This window comes from Neovison vison, chromosome 7, assembly GCF_020171115.1.
Source record: "Neovison vison isolate M4711 chromosome 7, ASM_NN_V1, whole genome shotgun sequence".
Classification (NCBI taxonomy): domain Eukaryota; kingdom Metazoa; phylum Chordata; class Mammalia; order Carnivora; family Mustelidae; genus Neogale; species Neogale vison.
This window is the reverse complement of record NC_058097.1, coordinates 116930788-116951412: the sequence shown is the minus strand read 5'-3', so window position 1 is coordinate 116951412 and position 20625 is coordinate 116930788. Positions and strand designations below refer to the sequence as shown.

The 20625-nt window shown below is 37.8% G+C and overlaps 1 pseudogene; it reads right to left on the bottom strand.

The window, feature by feature from the left end:
* Window positions 1–2854: 2854 nt before the first annotated feature.
* On the bottom strand, window positions 2855–3700 carry LOC122914051 (annotated as a pseudogene).
* Window positions 3701–20625: the final 16925 nt, after the last annotated feature.

Below are 20625 nucleotides of genomic sequence, written 5' to 3'. Positions count from 1 at the left end.
ACCTATAAAACTTCCAAGAGTGTGAATTAGATCAAAACAAATTTATATACAAAATACTGGGTTTTTAGAGCTGTGAGGAATCCACTGATGCTTGGAAGAGCTAAGTTAAAACAATTTAAACAAAATGCCATGTTACACAGCAGGAAATAAAGTTTATGGAACTCATTACTTTACAAAGTGAAACAGGAATTATAGTTCCTAAAGAGGTTTAAATAAATTCATACATGACTGATCTGTAATGGGTTATTCATGAAAATTAGATTATATTTGCAAGCTAAACATTGGAGGATGACGCTAAAGATAAACAGTAACAACAAAAGTAACAATAAAATACTACTACACTTATTGGATGCAGTGAGCCACTCTAGGTACTTCATAATAGATTATCTTATTTAATTCTACAGCAACTAGCAAGCTATTATTCCCCTTATTTTACAAATGAGCAAATGGACTCTCTCATCAGTTCGTGATGGGCATTCGATTTTAACCAGTCCAAAGATACCTGTTCCGAGGTAAGGTAAGCCTCCTCTGATTGCTGGTCCTGAATGAAAAGGGCCACTTTTCAAGGGCAGGTGACTGAACCATTTCCCTACTCTCCAAGGACTTATACAATGAAATCTGGTAAAGGAAGAGTAAAAATCACAAGTGATCAGGGCAGCCTGATGTGTGTGTGTGTGTGTGTGTGTGTAGGATGAACACATGTCCCAGTCTGCCTGGGACAGACCCAGAGTAACTATTATGACAAATCTTTGTCACTCTGGCTGAGGACTAAGGGAGAGCTGGAGTATTGGCAGACTGAGTTTAAACAAATATATTTCAAGTTTATCGCTTAAGTATATTAAGTTATATAAATGTAAGAATATTAAAAATATCATATGTTTATGCTAAAACATATCCTCAACAAGGCAAAATTTCTCAAAATATGAGGCTCAGGGTTCTTACCACATCACAATCCCAGTGCTAATTTAACCTCACAATCTTTAACCCTTCACCACTGCACATTTTTATCTTCCTCCCACAGTAAAAACTCTGGATCCCAACAATAGTAACACAATTATGTATTTGTTCAACTCTGTGATTTGTTCAACACATTTCTAGAATTGCTATATCCATAACACAAAAAAAAGACCCCTAATCTATTAAAAATAATTCAAGATCTGTTTGTGTGCCTTCCTTCTCCCCTATACACTAAGAATATGTAGTCAAAGTTTCATGTTAAAAAATTATTTGGTTTAGTGCTCCCCCCCAACCCCTATCTTTCAGTGTGGTTGTTATTTATGTGAAACTCAGTAAGTTTTATTTGTATATTGGCATTTAGATTTAGATTTTTCTTTTTCTAAACTCCCATCTTGTTTTGTTTGACTACGTAGATAACATTAGAGTGCTTCTAAAAGTCAAAACTGTTCAAAAATTATATTCAGAAAAATGTCATGTTCTCTTCTTTCTTCCATTCTGTATGTCTCCCTCCTACTCCCCCCTGCTTCTCTGCCTCCTCTTACTCTGTTTACCAATTTTACTGCTTTCTGGTTTTCTCTGTTCCTTTCTGCAAAAATAAGTACTTTGCCTTTTTTTTTTCTTAACATATATCCTCAGTATAACTTTCCAATACTTCATGGAGATCTTTCTCATTCTTTTCTAAAGCTGCATGATATACCACCATGTATGTAAGTCAAAGTTTGTTCAATCAATTTCCTATGTTTGAGCACATCAATAGTTTCCAATTATTTTGCGGTTATAAATAACACCACAATGGATAATATTGGATATGTATGCATATTTTGTATGGTTAAATGCATATTTTGGAGTAGCACCTTAGAAGTGGAATTTTTGGTTCAAAAGTCATACACATTTATGGGTTGGTGAGATATAGACAAATCTAGCCATGTGCCAGGTATACGTGTTTTAATTATAGTGAGTTTATAATATATTCTGTTCCTCTCTTGGGGTTACTTCGTTACAGCTCTCCTTTTCCTATGTTTCCTTAGGTTTTCTTTGTCCATATTTATATTTTTTATAGAGACTTTAGTATTCATTTGACAGCTCTACAAAAGCTCTTTTCATATTGTCCATACGTTTACCTAGAAGGAAATGACATCTTGATTCGCCAAGTCATGCTAACCAACAAGATATGTGTGTCCATTTGCCCAAGTCTACTTTTGTGTTGTTCAGGATCATTTAAGAGTCTTCTGCATATATGTTTTAATAGATTTTGTCTTACCGATTAGTCCTAAGTATCTCATCTTTATATCTTCATCATTGTAAATGAGAATTTCTCTTCCATTATATTGTCTAACTATTTATTATTTGTGTATGTGAAACCAATTAACTTTTGAATGTTTATTTTATATCTTGCTGCAATGTTAATAGGGACATAAAAGAAAACACGCACACAATTGCACAGCATTCATAAAGGTCTATTTCATTATTGGGGGGAAGCAAATTTAACAGCTAAATACATCTAAGTAACATATAGGGGATTGCATGACTGCCGTGTTGGCATCTATCTCAGATCCCAATTCACCTAGAACCCAGCTAACAAGTCACTGTCTGAGTATTTAGGGGTACCTGGGTGGCTCAGTGGGTTAAAGCATCTGCCTTCAGCTCAGGTCATGATCTCGGGGTCCTGGGATCAAGCCCCGCATCGGGCTCTCTGCTTGGAGAGGAACCTTCTTCCTCCTCACTCTCTGTCTGCCTCTCTGCCTACTTGTGATCTCTATCTGTCAAATAAATAAATAAATATTTAAAGCACAGCTCTTATTTAGATCAGACTTTGTTTTGATCATCTTGGTCACACTAGAAATACACAAAGGTGAAAGCTTCTGATATCCATCCCCAGAGGTTTCTTTCAGCTGGATTAGGCCTCTAGCCACAGAACAAGCCCAACTTTGGGGCCTCCAGCATGAATACTCTTGCCAGCTACCAGAGCAGACAGTGTACACTTGACCCAGGCCTCAGAGTCTGAGCCCACACTAATCAAAGTAGAGTTGTTGACTTTTTCAGAAGTGGAAGTGGAGGGATCCAGCTGATACTTGGCTGTAATGTGGAAGTGAGTACAGTTGGCACCTGATGTCCAAGCAAGGTTTCCTGAAGTGTCAGTATCTTCACATACATTCTGGAAATTGATCCTCCAAATTCTGTCCCATTGTTGACATTAGTGTATAGCTGGAAGTCCCCTGTCCTGAAACCCATCGCAGAGTTAATTCTTGTCAGCTTTGACTTGGCACTGTCAAGAGGTCTTCTGGTCCCCAGCAAGCCAGCCCTCATAACCAACCATAGCTAACCAAACAAAGTCAAGGTCAATATCACAACCAAGGTTTATCAACTCCCTCTTGTAAGACTTGATTTTACCACTTGCCTGTGTTGGCGAAAAGGATATTAAATATGAGCTTTAAACCTTGATATATCTGGTTTTCAATTGCAAACTATGTTCCCAGAGAGTTATCTGTGTTCCATTTTTCTGTGGCATTCCGACAAGACCCATACCATTTATATTTGGTCCCTGCTCTTCCACGAACTTTACCAGTGTCTGTATGAGATGAACCAGATATTGAGAATCCCACACCGCTGCATGACTTTGTTTTCACACCCAGTTTCACCAACCCAAAACAAAATCTCTGCTGGAAATATCTCTGGTGTCTTTCCAAGGTAGCATATGGTGGAAACATATTGGCCACGCATGGCTCTGTCCACAGGTGGCCATGGGAAGGTAAGGCCAGGGGAAGAGATGACCCAGTGGTTTCCTGAGAGGGGAGGCTGCTACTCTGTTTGATGCTGAGTCCCCTCAACTCACTCAGGAGCTCAGGGACTCAGGGTCGGCTGCAGCTTCCATAGCTGGAGAATGAAGGAAAATGTCTTATTTCATCATCACTACCTTTTTGTTCTTATTAGATATAACTTGTGTACCATTTTAATTCCCTTCTTTTTTCTTATATTTATTTTCTTAAGGGTTGCCCTGGGTATCCCATATATTCTGTTATGTACTATTTTCATGATCACTGTTTTTTCGTAAATTCGCTTACTTTGCTCGGCAAAGTGAAAGCACTCAAAAGTTTGATAAGGTGCCTGGGTAGCTCAGTCGTTAAGCATCTTCCTTTGGCTCTGGTCATGATCCCAGAGTCCTGGGCTCAAGCCCCGCATCAGGCTCTCTGTTCAACAGGAAGCCTGCTTCTCCCTCTCCCACCCCCACCCCCACCCCCACTTGTGTTCCTGATCTCATTGTCTCTCTCTGTGTCACATAAATAAGTAAAATCTTAAAAAAAAAAAAGTTTGATAAAAAAAGTTTAATTTTATTTGATGTTTTCAAAGTGGATATCATTTTTATTTCAAAAATTTTTAATGAATGAATTTTGTGTTTGGCTAGGATTCTAATAAAAATATTTTCCTAATATCTCTAATCTATCAAATTTACGGTAGTTTTGTTCATGATCCTATATATGATCAATTTTCTTATGAATGATCCATATATATTTGGGAAGAAGGCATATTCTCTCCCATCAGAGTGATTTACTTATGTATATAAATGTATTTATATATTTTTATATATTTAAAACATAAATATGTTCATATTTATGTATGATCTATCTTATTGGTATTTTATTATATTCTTTAAATCTTCTAATCATTATTTTTTCACTGATGTCATTTGAGAGTGATGTATCTTATTATTTTTAATCAGTTTCTCCTTGCAATTTCTTTATTTTGTGTTTTATATAGATTATTTTCTATTTTTTGGTGCAGACATAATTACAACTGTCAAATATTTATTGTGAGCTGCAACTTTCAACATTACAACATTGAAGTTTTCTTTTATACTTTTGCATAAATTCAATTCTGTCTGATATCAAGATGGTCTTTTCTGTATTCATTTTGTTTTCCTTTGCCTAGTACATATTTGCCACATATTTCTTTTTAGTGTTCCAGACATTTACATTTTGGGTATATTTCCTGTATACAGAATAACTGGGTTTTGTGTCATTAGCCAATTTGAAAATCTACTTTATTTAAGTAGGTAACTTTGCTCAAACTATTATAATGGAATACCATAGACTAGGTGGCTTATCAGCAACATAAATTTATTTCTCACAGTTGTAGAGGCTGAAGTCTGAGATCAAAGCCCTGGAAGAAAGAATGTCTGGTGAGGGCCATTTCCTAGCTCATAGATACCTGTCTCCTTACAGAGGGAGCTCTCTGGAGACTCTCATAAGGACACAAATCCCATTAATGAGGGCTCTACCCTCATGACTTAGTCACCTCCTGATGTCCTGTATTCAAATACCATCATGTTGGAAATTAGATTTCAGTGAGGTTTTCTTGAGGTGCATAAATGTTCAGTCTATAGGAGTAAGTGAATTAAAACCTTTTACCTATATCATAGGGTTGTTATGTTTGACCTCAAAATGGCCATATAATTTATGTTATGGGAACACCTGGGTGTCTTAGTCTATTAAGCATCTGCCTTCAGCTCAGGTCATGATCCCAGAGTCCTGTAATTGAGTCCCACATGGAGCTCCTTGTTCAGTGAGGAGCCTGCTTCTTCCTCTGCCTGCTGCTCCTCCTGCTTGTGCCCTCTCTTTCTCTGACAAATAAATAAATAAAATCTTTAAAAAAATAAAAATAAACATTTTATGATTACTGATTACATTTACATTGTTTCTTTTTCTATTGAGTTTTTCTTCTTGCTATTTGATAATATATTTTAGGGGCGCTTGGGTGGCTCAGTGGGTTAAAGCCTCTGCCTTCAGCTCAGGTCATGATCCCAGGGCCCTGGGATTGAGACCTGAATTGGGCTCTCTGCTTAGGAGGGAGCCTGCTTCTCTTCCTCTCTCTCTCTCTGCCTGCCTTTCTGCCTACTTGTGATCTCTATATGTCAAATAAATAAAGAAAATCTTAAAAAAATTATATATATATATATATATATATATATATATACACACACACACACACACAAATATATATTCTAGTATCTAGTAAGTGTGTATTTTTCTTCCAGTGGTTACATTTGTATTCTTCCCCTTAATCCTATCTCTAATCTTATTTTTTCTTAAATTTTACAGTCTGGTTTTATTCTTTTACTATTTGGTTGTAAACAGAAGTTTTGACTTGTACCTATTAATCTTATAGCAGTCAATGATGTTATTCCATTTTTTCCTTTCTCTTTTTTTTGCCCAGTTGTTTTTAGTTGTACCTTTTCATCTTTCTCAGAGAGGATAACATTTACCTATTACTATTCCACTCATAACTCTACACTGTTTTAGTCTTCTTACCTCTACAGTACTGTATGTGACTGTGTAATTTATACAACATATGTGCATATACACACTAACATATAATATATAATACAGAACAATTAATATATATAATATCTATGTGTGTGTATATATGATATATAATAAATATATAATATTGATATACACATGTACATGCACATGCATACATGCACATTACTATGAATAATTTCTTGAAGTTTACCTGGTTATCTTTTTTTTTTTTTGAGATATATTTATTTTAGAGAGAGAACATGTGTACAAGTGGTGGGGGAAGGGGCAGAAGGAGACAGAGAGAGAGAATCTCAGCAGGGAGCCTGAGATCATGACCCTGAGCTCATGATCTGAACCAAAACCAAGAGTTGGATGCTTAACCGACTGTGTCACTCAGGTGCCCCTACTTGGTTATCTTCTGTTTGGATGAAGTTCACACTTCAGTAGAATTCTGAGAATTCTGAGATGGAGTTCTTTGATAGAGTTACTGTATTCTCAAATATGTTTTTTGTAGCATATATAGCATATACAAAGGCCCACTTGGCTGAATAAAAAAAATCTTGACACTACTTTTTCTTTGAGTTTCTTTAAAAAGCTCCTTCACTGCTGTCTGTGTTGCTGTTGAGAAGTCCGGTGACTGTGTTATTTTTTCCTTTTATCTTCATAAAGAATTCATCTTTTTGTGTAGAATTACATGGCTTTTTTTTTTTTTAATTAAGGCCAGTTTTGCAAGATTTTCTCAGAGTTCATTGTCTAGATCAAATTTATCAGGTATACATGGGACCTTTAAATCTTTAAATGCAATTTATTTCTATGTCTTGGATTATAATTTTAAAACATTTTTTTCTAATGGTTTGCTTTGACTTTTCCGGAGGCACCAATTATATGTTTGTTAGACTTTCCTTGCTTAGCTTTCATTATTTCTTTCTCTCTGATCCTTTTCTTTCTTCATTTACAATCTTCTGTTTGCATGTCTCTTCAATATCCCCCATGAAATTTTCATTTACATATTCACTCTTGTGCATATTGTAATTTGTTCCCCACTTATGAGATGATTTTATTTTTGTCTTCAATTTTTTCTCCTTAGTTTAATGCATTTCCTCCTCTCTCCCCACCTCTTATTGTAGTCTCATTTCCTCCCCTCTCCTAACCTCTTGGTTTTCTTTTTGGTCCATTTGTGCTGAGATTTTCCTTTCTTTTTGCCTGCCTGCCTTCCTTTCCTTCCTTACTTCTTTCTTTTCTTCTCCTTTTCTTCCCTTCCCTTCCATTCCCTTCTCTTCCCTTCTCCTCCCTTCCCTTTCCTTTCCTTCTCTCTCTGTTCTTTCTTTCTTTTTCAAGTTTTTATTTAAATTCCAGTTAGTTAACACATAGTGTAATATTAGTTTCAGGAGTAGTGAGATTTGCATTTCTAATTCTACCTGTGTGTTTATTTTCTAAAATCTCCCAATATTTTTTCTCAGAATATTTACTTTAATTTGGATAATTGCATAACCATTTTCTTCTGTCTTGTTTTTTTTTTTAATTTAGGAGGAGCATTTTAATCAAGAAAAATGTTCTTATTCATATTTTCTGTCTCCATATTTCACAATGACCTTGTTGGAGTTTATTTTATCTTTTTTTTTTTTTTTAATTCCAGAAAAGAAAAACCTTTTGGGAGGTTTCTAATTTAAGACTGCTCCCCTCTGCTGTCATCCTGAAGTCCAGTTAATTTGATACATGATGCCTAGGAGGTGGAGGGAGAAATAAAAAGTGATTTTGCATACCCCGTTTCTCTTTTGCTTATTTAAGATTCCTAACAACACCCCTCCCCCTCTTACTTCCTTCTTTTGATTTTCTAAGGAGCATCACTACTTTTCATCTTTTTCACTCAAATAAGCAACTTCACTAGGAGGCACCACTTCTGGTTCCAATAATAAGTAAGCAACCTCCTTATCGCCAATATTGTGAACAATCATGTTTATCACATTCCAGAATTAATTAATTAACATTTATTTATTTATTTATTTTGCACTGAGTGTTGAACTTTTTCTTTCTGAGGTGATTCATTTATGTCTTCCATTCTACTCTTACCTTTTCCATGCAGTCTCTTAAGCCTCTCTCTTCCCACCTTTCATTTTCACAGGTTATGGTTTTGGCAAAAACTCTTGCAACTTCATGTTAATTTCTCCATCAAAAAGCAATTTGAATTTTCTGTCTCCTAAAAAATATTGTCAGCAGGGAGCCTGCTTCCCCCCTCTCTCTGCCTGCCTTTCTGCCTACTTGTAATCTCTCTCTCACTCTCTGTCAAATAAATAAATAAAATCTTTAAAAGAAAATGCCGAATGTGTGGATCATGTGTTTCATTTCTGCCCCTTGTTGAACTTCTAGGTTTTAGGGAGGATGTCTGGAAATATTTAGATTCAGAAGGCCACTATTATGCTCAAGGATGATAATTTTCAAAGGACATAGATTTTGAAGAACAACTGGAATTTTAGTAGAATTTAAAGTACTCCATGCAATACATGCCCTCCTTAATACCCATCACAGGGCTAACACATCCCCAACTCTCCTCCCCTTTGAAACCCTCAGTTTGTTTTCCATAGTCCATAGTCTTTCATGGTTCATTTCCCACTCAGATTTCCACCCCCTTCATTTTCCCCTTCCTTCTCTGAATGCCCTCCATGCTATTCCTTATGTTCCACAAATAAGTGAAACCATATGATAATTGTCTTTCTCTCCTTGACGTATTTCATTTTGCATAATCCCCTCCAGTTTAATGCAATCCATTTTAATGCAGATGTTGAGTATTCATCATTTCTGATAGCTGAGTAACATTCCATTGTGTATATGCACCACATCTTCTTTATCCATTCATCTGTTGAAGGGCAACTCTTCTTCCACAGTGTGGCTATTGTGGACATTGCTGATATGAACATTGGGGTGCTTGTGGCCCTTCTTCTCACTTGATCAGTATCTTTGGTGTAAATACCAAGTAGGGCAATTGCTGAGTCATAGGGTAGCTGTATTTTTAACTTTTTGAGGACACTGTTTTCCAAAGTGGCTATACAAACTTGTATTCCCACCAACAGAAAGGGTTCCCCTTTCTCCATTTCCTTTCCAACATTTGTTGCTTCTTGTCAATTTTTGCTATTCTAACTGGTGTAAGGTTGTATCACAATGTGGTTTTGATTTGAATTTCCCTGATGGTTAATGATGTTAAACATTTTTTTGTGTGTCTCTTAGCCAATTGTATATCCTTTTTAGAGAAGTGGCTGTTCATGTCTTCTGTCCATTTTTTGACTTGACTATTTGTTTTTTGGTGTTTAGTTTGAGAAGTTCTTGATAGTCTTGGATATCAGCCCTTTACCCATATTGCCATTTACAAATACCTTCCCATTTTGTGGATTGCTTTTTTGTTTTGTTGACTCTTTCCTTTATTGGGCAGAAGCTTTTTATCTTGATGAAGTCTCCAAAGTTCATTTTCTGCTTTTGTTTCCCTTGCCTTTGGAGATGTGTCTTGAAAGAAGTTGCAGTGGCCTATGTTGAAGAGGTTACTCCTATGTTCTCTTCTAAGATTTTGATGGATTCCTATCTCACATTGAGGTCTTTCATCCATTTAGAGTTTATCTTTGTGTGTGGTGTAAGGAAAACAGAGTCTTAACTACAGAGAACGAACTGATGGTGACCAGAGGGGAGGTGGGTGGGGAGATGGGTGAAATAGGTGATGGGGATTAAGGAGTGCACTTGTCAAATGAGGAGCACCGGATGATGTATGGAAGTGTTAAATCACTATATTGTACATCTGAAACTAATATAACACTGTGTTAACTAACTGAAATTCACATGAAAACTTAAAATAATAAATAAATAAATATGGGACTATCAATCTCAAATGGGTTGTTGTGTATCCTAAATAAGTGAAACCCTAAATGGTGCCAGGAACATAGTAAGTATCAATAAATACTACTTACTACTACCACTATTATTATCACCACTATTATTTTTATTACCAACAATGATTAGAAATAAAAGAACATAAAATGCTCCAAAGTCTTCAAGTTTTGTATTTTTAGGTATCTGGAAGGATAGAGGTATGCTGAAGGACTGAATAAAAGTCTAAAAAAAGGAACTCATTTATGGGGGAAATCAATTAATTTATTTTGGGAAGGTAACATTTGCCTTAAATAGCTATAGCTTTTCTGAAGATTTCTACAGTCTGCCAAGTTTCTCTCTATGCTGAGTTTTTCTATACAGGCATTTTCTCAGAAAAGTGTGTCTCCTGCTATTATTCACTAACATCTTGATACTGGCATTGAACTGGTATCTTGGACTTGGAGATCAGTCCCCACCAATCAGCTCTCCAGCTGAAACCTTTTGAGTTTTACCTGCTACCTTGTAGTTTGTACTCAGGTGCCCTTCTTTCTTATTCACCCACATCCATAGTTCAGCACCTGGGAATTCAGTTTGTACCTCTGTTGAACCACAAATCCCAAATTAGAGATTTCAAGAGTCACAAAACATGCCTGGAGTAAATGTACATGTGTTTGTATGGTGTATAGATAACTTAGATTTCAAAAATTGAGATGAAAAATTGGGATATTGTGACAAGTAAATCATGTCATCTATTTTGCATCCCTAATCTCCTTTTATTTTATTTTATTTTTAAATATTTTATTTATTTATTTGACAAAGAGAGATCACAAGTAGTTGGAAAGACAGGCAGAGAGAGAGAGAGGGAAGCAGGCTCCCCACTGAGCAGAGAGCCCGATAAGTGACTCGATCCCAGGACCCTGAGATCATGACCCGAGCCAAAGGCATGGCCCAACCCACTGAGCCACCCAGGCACCCCCCTAATCTCCTTTTAAAGCACAAATACTGAGCATCCATTTAATGTTTTACTACATACCAAATTCGATGTGTGGAACATGTAATTGCATAGGACAGTTCCTGCTCTCAAAAAGCTCCCGGAAAGATGGTCATGTGCGTAAGAAAATCACTCACCACAATACAGTGTAATGAGGATAGTATATTAACTGCTAAGAAAGCACAAGAGAATCCCTAACAGTCTAGAGCAGATAAGAAGAAGGCTTCCTGGAAGTGCTGACCTTGGATGTGGTGGGGTTAGAAGGACAAAGTTCCAGATGGAGCATCCAGCATCTGCATAAGAACTGCATTGAAGTGCTGGTCTATATAGTCGGGAGGGTAGGAGATGGGTCTGAAGAGGGACCAGATCTTAGCTGGCCTAAATGTCAGAAAGAAGGCTTTGGCATTGTTCTGACGGGAAAGTAAAATCACTAATGGGTGTTAGGGTGGGGGATGGGGAATGGGGGTGATAACCAGGTTTGCATCTTGGAAGGATTCTTTTTTAGCAACCCTGTGGACTGGGTATTGAACTGTGTCTGCAGTATCGCAGCATTCAAGTTCCCACATGTACTTGAGCACCCAATCAATGAGACTAAACCAATCATGAGTTCTTACTTCTGTGTTACAGATCAAAAGGCAGGTTGTGGATGAATAGCCCAAATTACTTTGCCAACATAAGGCAGCAGCCAGTCTGAGCCCTGATCTATATCCCAGCTAGCAGAGGGTCAAAGAGCCTCTTAATTCAATTTCCTATAATCTTCAAGTAAGTGCAAAATTTCAAAAGCTTCCCCAAATGAGTTGATTTTAAAAATTGAGCTGGACTCACTGTAGAAGTTAAGTTTAGGTTTTCTTAGGATTCAGTTTACTGGGTGTATCTTGACTGTTCTTGACTGTTTCTTATGAATGTTGGCAAAGGAAAGATGAACTTTTGCTTTGCTGACGTTGTCATGCTCTTTAAGAAGGTAAAAGAACAGCTCAGGGTGAGGATGGGATGGCAGGTAAAGGGACTGTAGTAAGCAATGCACAGACTTGAATGATGTCTGGATAAAATTCAAGAACAACTCTAAACAGCTTCTAGTCTTTTTGTTAAAAATGACAGAAATTTTATAGCCTGGGTCTTACAGTACAGAGTTAAATCCAATTCCAAACCCATCAGTTCTATGTGTCTAAATAAGTTACTGTACTTCTCAGAGCCTGAGTCTGGGGGGACATTGTTCTCAGACACAAGAGGGGAATGATGTGTTTATCTTTAAAAGTGCCTTTATTTCCTCAAACTGCCAGCCTTTCCTGATCCTTGGCTCAGAAACAGGATTCCATCACCTAGAAGGTGTGGGTTGAGTCCCTTTGTCCTGCCTTCTTTGGCTTCTGTAACAGAGCCACTGGATCTACCCATCCAAGGACTTGGTCTGCTCTGGCAGGACTCTACTTAGGTATTGAAACCACTGGCCAGGAAATTCCATGGAATACAAAAAAAAAAAAACAAAAAGCAAAAACAAACAAAAAAATGTGACATCAATACTGACAGGCCCCCATGGGCTTAGCCATGGCTTCTGACAGTACAGAAAAAAAGCAGGACAATTAGTCTTCCCACAATTGTGTAACTTTAGTGATAGCCTAATGCCCTTAAAAAAAGTAATTATCTTTGTATCCTCAGTGTTAACACAGACAGGGGTTTCTATAGAGGCCACTGGATTCCAGAAATGTGCAATATGTCCATTTAGGAACTAAAGTGTAAACTTCTCATGCCACATTTTTTTTTCCTAGATGAAAATCTCAGAACTTTCTTACCATAATCCTTGCTGGACAAATGGGGAAAGAAAATGAACCACATATTCATGAAGTCAGTATGATTTACCAAAGAGCAGCAAAGGTATAACTCTTTTTTATAGCCTGAAGGATCAAGGGAGTTATACCAAAACATCCCAGACAACTTTTCTTTGTCGTAGGGTTTTATTCTCCTGAGATGCCAGGGAACAAGGCTTATTGGAGGGTTGGGAGGATATTCTAGTGTACCCTAGAAAGTACAAAAACACAGATCATCCCTACTGGGTAAATATCCAACTACCTCAGCAAAAGGATACTTCTTTTATCTCTTTATTTGAAGATAGGATTTTCTTTTTTAAGTCTTGGAATTCAGGAGACTTTCAGTAAAATTCAGAAATATTTATTCTTTCATGACTCTCCTCACAGATTATACCTAAATCCCACTAGAGAATTCTGATTATACTTCAAGAGAGCCCTTGGACTCTCTGACTTTTTTAGGGTGGGCTGAACTCTCATCTTTGCAAAAGGACAGTGTTCCCATGGTAATGAGGATGATATCATCAGGACTGGTTCCAGGAGTGGGTACAGACCCATTGCTCACCACAATAAAAGAATAGATGGGATAAGAGATAACAACATTTTATGTTCAAACGCAGATAGCTCAGGCCAGCCAGGAAGATTAGCCAGGCCAACAAGCCAGGAATTTTTACTCAATGTAAGCCTGATAGATTGTTTAAAATGATTATCCTCTTCACTGTCAAAGGTACTCTGAAATAGCAAGAATTATCTTGTCCTATTTGGCTCCTCCAAGGATATGTAGCCCATATGGGTAGGTGGCAACTTGAATACATTACTGAGATGCTGCTAATATTAGGTTTTTGTGAGCATGAAAAGCTTTCACTCTCTATTAAGCCAAATTACATAAGGCAGGAGCTGGAAAGTCAGCTATAGCATGCCTTTTGCAGAGGGCTGGAAAACTGACATAAGCTTTGCAGGATGCTATATGGCTTTCCAATCACCTAACTTTATTCTCCTAAATAGAAAAGTTATACCCTTTGCAAAATTCTATTATGCCAAATCATCCTTCTATACCCATCAGTGTAAGAGAAGCATGAATCCATGAGTGATCCCCTTCCCATACTCATCACCATTTTTACTAACATAGCTCTGTGTATAAGCTAGCCTAAAATTAGTGAATCCTTATGTACTAATACATAACCTTCAATATCCTCACTTTCAAGACTATAACAAATATATTCAGTCCATCCATCTATCTGTCTTGTTCTTCAATATATTGCTTACTTCTTAAGTTTTCATTGAGTACTGACTATATTCTAGGCACTAAGCCATACGTAATGCCTAGAATAAATAAAAATATGAATATTATATAGTTCTAACCTGAGGGAAATGCAAAGTCTGATGAAAGGAATACATAATATTCCTGATGAAAGTCTGATGAAATGAATATAAACAAGTAATTATTATGCAGCATAATGTTTTGTTGTGTTTTTAAGATTTTATTTATTTATTTGACAGAGAAAGAAAGAGAATACAAGTAGGTAGAGAGGCAGGCAGAGAGAGAGGGGGAAGCAGGCTCCCTGCTGAGCAGAGAGTCCGATGTGGGGGCTCTATCCCAGGACCCTGAGATCATGACCTGAGCCGAAGGCAGCGGCTTAACCCACTGAGCCACTCAGGTGCCCCCAACATAATGTTTTGAACAGGGCTTTGTATTGAGATGTACACAAATAAAGGTATAATTAACTCTTCCGTGAGAACCAAGAGACATATAACAGAAGGGCTATTAATTAAGATGGGCCTGGGCCTAGGCTGCGTACAGACTTTTGTAGTTTCTTCAAGATCCCTGGTTCACAACAGAAGACTGAAAGAAAGGGAACATAGAAGTCAATTAAGGAAAAGTGCAAAACAGATCCTGAATCTGCCACACATATCCACTTTTGGCACCTCCCTCCATACACACACACACACATAAGCCTGAGTGCTGTGGTTTTGAATTAAGTGGTTAAGAATTAGATTCCCACTAAGCATGTTTCTAGACCCTGTCTACTATCTAGAGTCGACCCAAGATGGGCACAGTTGTTCTTACCCTTACTTGGATTATAAAATCCTTCAAGAACCTGATGAATTTTCTAGAGCTACTCTCCAGAAATGTGCAAAAACACATTACATATACAAGTCTGTAAAAAATTTCATGGAATTCCATGAACACTTTAGAGAGGGTCTATGGAGTCTATATCAAGAATGTTTAGCTTAAGATCCTGAGTCATATTACTCTTACAGTCCCAGAATACCCAACTCTCTTAAATGATGATAGAAAAGCCATGGTACAGAAGTCTTTGCTGGCTTACAAGGTCAAATACATCACTCTGAGCCATGTTATATGGAATGACTTCCCTAAGCTTCAACTTACTCAACCATGTAATGGAGATATTTATCCTCTCTTTCAGGATTCATTATCAAATTTACAGAAAACATATATAGAATACTATCATAATGTCTTTGATATTATTTCTTTGGCTTTTATTATGAGGATCGATATTATTTTCATTATCATCATGAACATCAGTATCTATATTAGTGTTATATAATGACAACACTACAATTGTGTTCTAGAAATTTGGGAAGCAAATTATGGTGACCAGATGGGTACATCTGAATTCTTCAGAGATATTTCAAAACTTATTGTTCAGCTAGAATTCCCTCTGTCCTCAAGATAATTAATGAAAACACTGCAATTATATTCTCAACCCTCTGGGTGGAAAGTATAGTTACCTATATATTCTGTACCATGTTCAATAAATGTTTAATAAAATTATAATACTACTTGGGATTTCTATATTTCTTTCATTTGATAGTCTCTAAGTACTTTGTAGATATTAGTTCATTAATTCTCCAAATTCCACTGAGACTAGGAAGGTAGAAATGTTAAAGCTTTCATTGCTCAGTGGTTTTAAAGATATCTCTTCCTTTTATCCCAACTCCAAGCCTTATTGTGCCACTTCCTACCAAATACATTAGGATTTAACCCCTTCTTTTTAGCATTAAGGGCTTTCACCAACTCTACCAGTCGACTAACTTACTCCACTCAACTGTCCTAAGCCTTACTTTCTCCTTCCCCATTATACCACTCAGTTTCTGGTTCTCTTTAATACGTTTAATCTCTACAGTGGGTTGGTTCCTTACTAGATCCAGACTAAAGAGAATTCTAATAACAAACTAACAATAATCACAACATCTTCTGCGTATTGAGTGTCAGGCACCAGAGCACAGTAAAGGTATTATCTTCTTTATTTTTGTTTCTCAAAAACCCAATGTATTGTTTATCATTATCTCAAGTTTATGGGGAGAAGAGGAGTCTGTAAGAACTTAAAGAAACCTGAATGCCTGAGTGGCTCAGTCAGTTAACCGTCTGCCTTTGGCTCACATCATGATCCCAGAATCCTGGGATCAAGCTCAGGGTCAGGGAAAGTTTGCCTCTCTCTCTCTCTCTCTCTTTCTCTCTCTCTGTCTGTCTGTCCCTCCCTTTCCCCATGCTTGTTTTTTCTCTCTCTCTCTCAAATAAATACATAAAATCTTAAAAAAGAGAATTTAAATAAACTTGTATAAGGTCACACAGCTGGAAAACAGCAGAACTGGGAATTGCACCCAGGTATAACTATCTCTAAGGGGCATTTATCTTATTGTTAAGAAGATTTATTATTGGAAGCTATGCAAATTTTCCAAATTCTCAAGGTACAGTGGAGAACTTCCTGATTCCTCAGAGCTATGCAGAGACAACTTGTGCTTGTGTCTGGGAACATCAGAGAACTTGCTAGGATACTGGGACATATAGTAAGGTGAGCTTTTGTTGAAGCCTTATCATTTCTAATTTCCATTTGTCCTTCCAACCCCTCTCTACCTACCACCTCTTAGAGAATCTGACATGGGAAATCCAAGATTTGGAACTGTATATCATCCCAGGAGGTCTCTGCAGCCCACCCCAGCCTGCCTTCTGAAAGCCAGAATGGACATCTTATAGGGTCTTACTTCACATCTGTGTCTTACAAATGTGAGCCCTTACTTTCTTAGGACTTTAAGTCTGGAAAGTGACAAAGGTTCAGTGCTATCAGCAGGACTTTCCAGTCCTGGAAACCCACACATTCACTGAATTTCACATGTACACCATTCCTTCTTTAACTTTCAGTGGAAACTGTCCTCCCATATCAGCCTTCCAATGCATTATTGCTCTCCTCATCTCCCTCCTGGAATCTATGGAGATTTCTTAGACTCTACCATCATTAAAACTCTTCTTCCTTCATAGAACTCCTACCATGTCAACTTTCCATTCCAACTGTCAGCAACAGATACTCACATGTCACAAAAAGTATTAATTGCATTAGTTAATAAAGAGAAGAACCAAGATATATCAAAGTCTTGCTGTGAGGGGTACCACAATGACAATATATATAGATATTCCATCATAATCATGTTACTGTTTTGATCTCCACATTAAAATTTAAATAAAAAACTGTCAAAGGTTTCAGTGACTTGCCCAAAGCCACACAACCATTAACTGGAAGAAAGAGAATTTAAATGTAAGTCTGACCCGGGCTAGAAAACGTCTTTCTACTCCTCAAGCTACCTCATTAACTTATGTGAGAGTCACCTGTGCTGGTTCTTGTTATTTATACTAGTTTATCCTTTGAAAGTTAATAGACACCTTTGGCTTTGCCTAGTTGAAGGACCCCAACCTTTACGGAACTAGGCTAGGCATTTAAGCCCCCCAGAGTTTGTTCATCCACAAAGGATGAAGGAGTGAATACAGGTGACTGGTGGTAGGGTTGAGGAGGAATCATCCAGGTAGTAAGAGGGAAGAACCAAATCAGGAATGAGAAGGGGTTGCATGAAAAGATGAATTTTAGGGTTAGTCATAATGGTAACCCATACAGTAACACTCTTTCCCACCCCTGTGTCAGCACAAGGACTACAGATCCAGTTTATTACCACCTTTTCCTCATTTTAAAAATGGGGGGATTATGCCAGAAGGGTATAATACAATTATCAGTTTAAGCCATTACCTTAACTGTTTATATTCTAATTCATCTAAAAATAGCTTGGGGCTGATTAAATATACAATTTCCTGAAAGATCTGGGGCTACTTAGATGCTTGGGAGGTACCTGCCACAGTGAACAATGTATTCCAAATAATAATGCCAATATCATCCTTATTTTAGCAGCTGGAAAAATAAAGAAGCAAGAAAGCAAAAAAGGAACAAAAACAAAAACACAAAGTTGTGGATTCCCAAAAGTCACTTACCAATATACTGCCCATGTACAGAAAATTCAGGGTTCTGCCCCTTTAGGAATATCCCAAGTTATCATTTTATTAAGCACACATTATGTTCTGTCCTTAAACTGTACAGATATAGCTATAACCATTGTTCCCACTAGCAAGGTGCCTTCTGTGTGCCAAACAGTCATAAATATTGCATGAGGGAGAAGTGAACTATCACTCACTATCCTACTTGTGCTGGAATGTATGTCAGGGTGCCTTCCAACCTCACAATGACCATATTGGAAAGATAAGATTATTGCCAGTAGAGAGAGACATTGAGGCACAGAGAGAATGAGTAGCTCGCTATATAATTGGAAAAACTATTTGATCCCATATTTGCCTGACTCCAAAGCCCAGGCTCTATTCCTTATTCTACCCTAAGCCCACTCCCTATTCTTCTGAATTCTGTAGTATGAAAAGACAGTGTTCAACCAGGACCTCTGCAGAGGGGGACTGCAATCCAAGGGAAGGCAGAACCAAAGCAGAGTCTTGCCTCTGAGATCCAGGGAACACTTAGCTGGCTGTGTGTGTGTGTTGAATATGCCTCAGTAGGATTTAACAAGCCCAGCTGTCAAACCAAACTCTGCAGGGGTTTCTGAAACCAGGACCATGAATTCTCGATCCATAAGAAACATTGATTATATTCCAAATAAGGGTAAGGCTGAAGACCAGGGATAGTGTTCAATTCTTTGTCAAATTAGGGATGGGGAACTTTATACTTCGTACTCACTAAACTGAACTGCAATTCTATCACCTTTTTGCCTCAGTCCCCTCAAACAGAAGCCCCCTGGTCCTTTCATGACCATGTAGTTTATTCTAGAGACTTTCACCTCTTCAAGTCTCCTTTGGCTGAAGCATGTGGTATGATTGTTTCTTCCTGTGTCTCTAATCCTAACAACATCCCTTGAGAAGTGGAGAGCTAACAGAAGCACTTATTCTGCCCTTGGACCCTCCCAAGCCCAGGATCCCCAGCTGGGTGATTTTCTAAGCATGATTCTGTTTCCAGACTATGAGTCCCCCAGGTATACCTGTTATCTTCATACCCAAAACATCTTTATGTGGGTGTGGAGGTGAGGAAGGGATATGTCTGTCTGATTCACTCCATAAGGGCAACAGAGAATAAGGAAACACATTATTTTCTCCTAGTGCTTCTCTATCCAAAGTATTTCCTCATCTTTTGCTTCATATAATGCTCATGGCATTCTTCATTGTTAAGGAGAAGAGAGATTCATATGCCTTCTCATAGAAAGAAAACTTAGACCCCAAATGGATGACCTGACCCAACTAGACCTTATTTAGCTAATTATCATCAGGTCTCTTGATTCCCAGCCCAGGACATTTTACACACACCCAAATGCTTTTCTCCCTTAGCCTTTACCCTAAAACATAGCCAGGTTCCTAGGGAGTGATTTAGGAAAGATTGATTTCCAGTGGTTGATTTCCCTACTCCTGTAACAGGCATAATAAATATGATGGATATTACCTATGAACAGAGATAATAACCTCCCTCTTCCCTCTGCACATTCTGAAAATAGTTCTTCTTAAAGACTCTGAAAGGCTGGTGATACCGTTAGTGATACTGACCTAAGCTACAGCCCAGCAAAGCCCGAATGGTTGGTAACGTGTCCATGCTTTCATGGGGCTAAAGCATGAACACAATCACTGCATCTTAACTGACTGACCGTCTTGGTTTCTGGCTTCCTAACAAAAAATAGATGGTATTAAACCTAGCAATTGTCTTTTCTGCAGGTTTAAGGGAAACCACTCAGGTGAGTAAAATCTCAAAGCCCTAAGTCTAAGAGCCTCATTAGGAGATGTTTGAATAGCATACTGCTTTATTCCAAAGGTTAAACACATTTAACCAGGGAGGGGGAAATCCTGCAGAATGTAAGCAGGGTAAAAATTGCTTCTCGGCTAGCTCTGACACCAATAGCCCAATGCCATCCCAACCACTGAGGGGCAAGACAAGACACAGAAGCTTGGAAGATCCATTCAGACAGATCTTGGGACCTGGAGAAACACTTAAAAAGCCATTTGTTATTACTGTTAATCTCCAACGTCAATCCCAATCCCTTAGTTTTATCAATGAAACAACTTGGAATTAGGCAAACTGATTGTGCGTCCATAGGGTCATATTTTGCTAAGGTAGCTAGCTATCTTGCTGCGCTCAGGTGAACAATGGGTAGGCCTTGCGTAGAGTGAAACTGAAGGAAGTCAGTCTCTCTCTATGTTCTAAATCCTGGCTGTGGCCTCCCCGGTGCCCAACTCCAGTTTCATGTGCTTCAATTTATAGAAGATTTAGATGAGCTAAGGGGGTGCAGGGAAGACACTGGAAGACGAATAATGAGTAGAAAGTAGAGTGTATTTATTTTATTTAATTTTATTTTTTCTGTGTTCCAAGATTATTTATGCACCACACCCAGTGCTCCA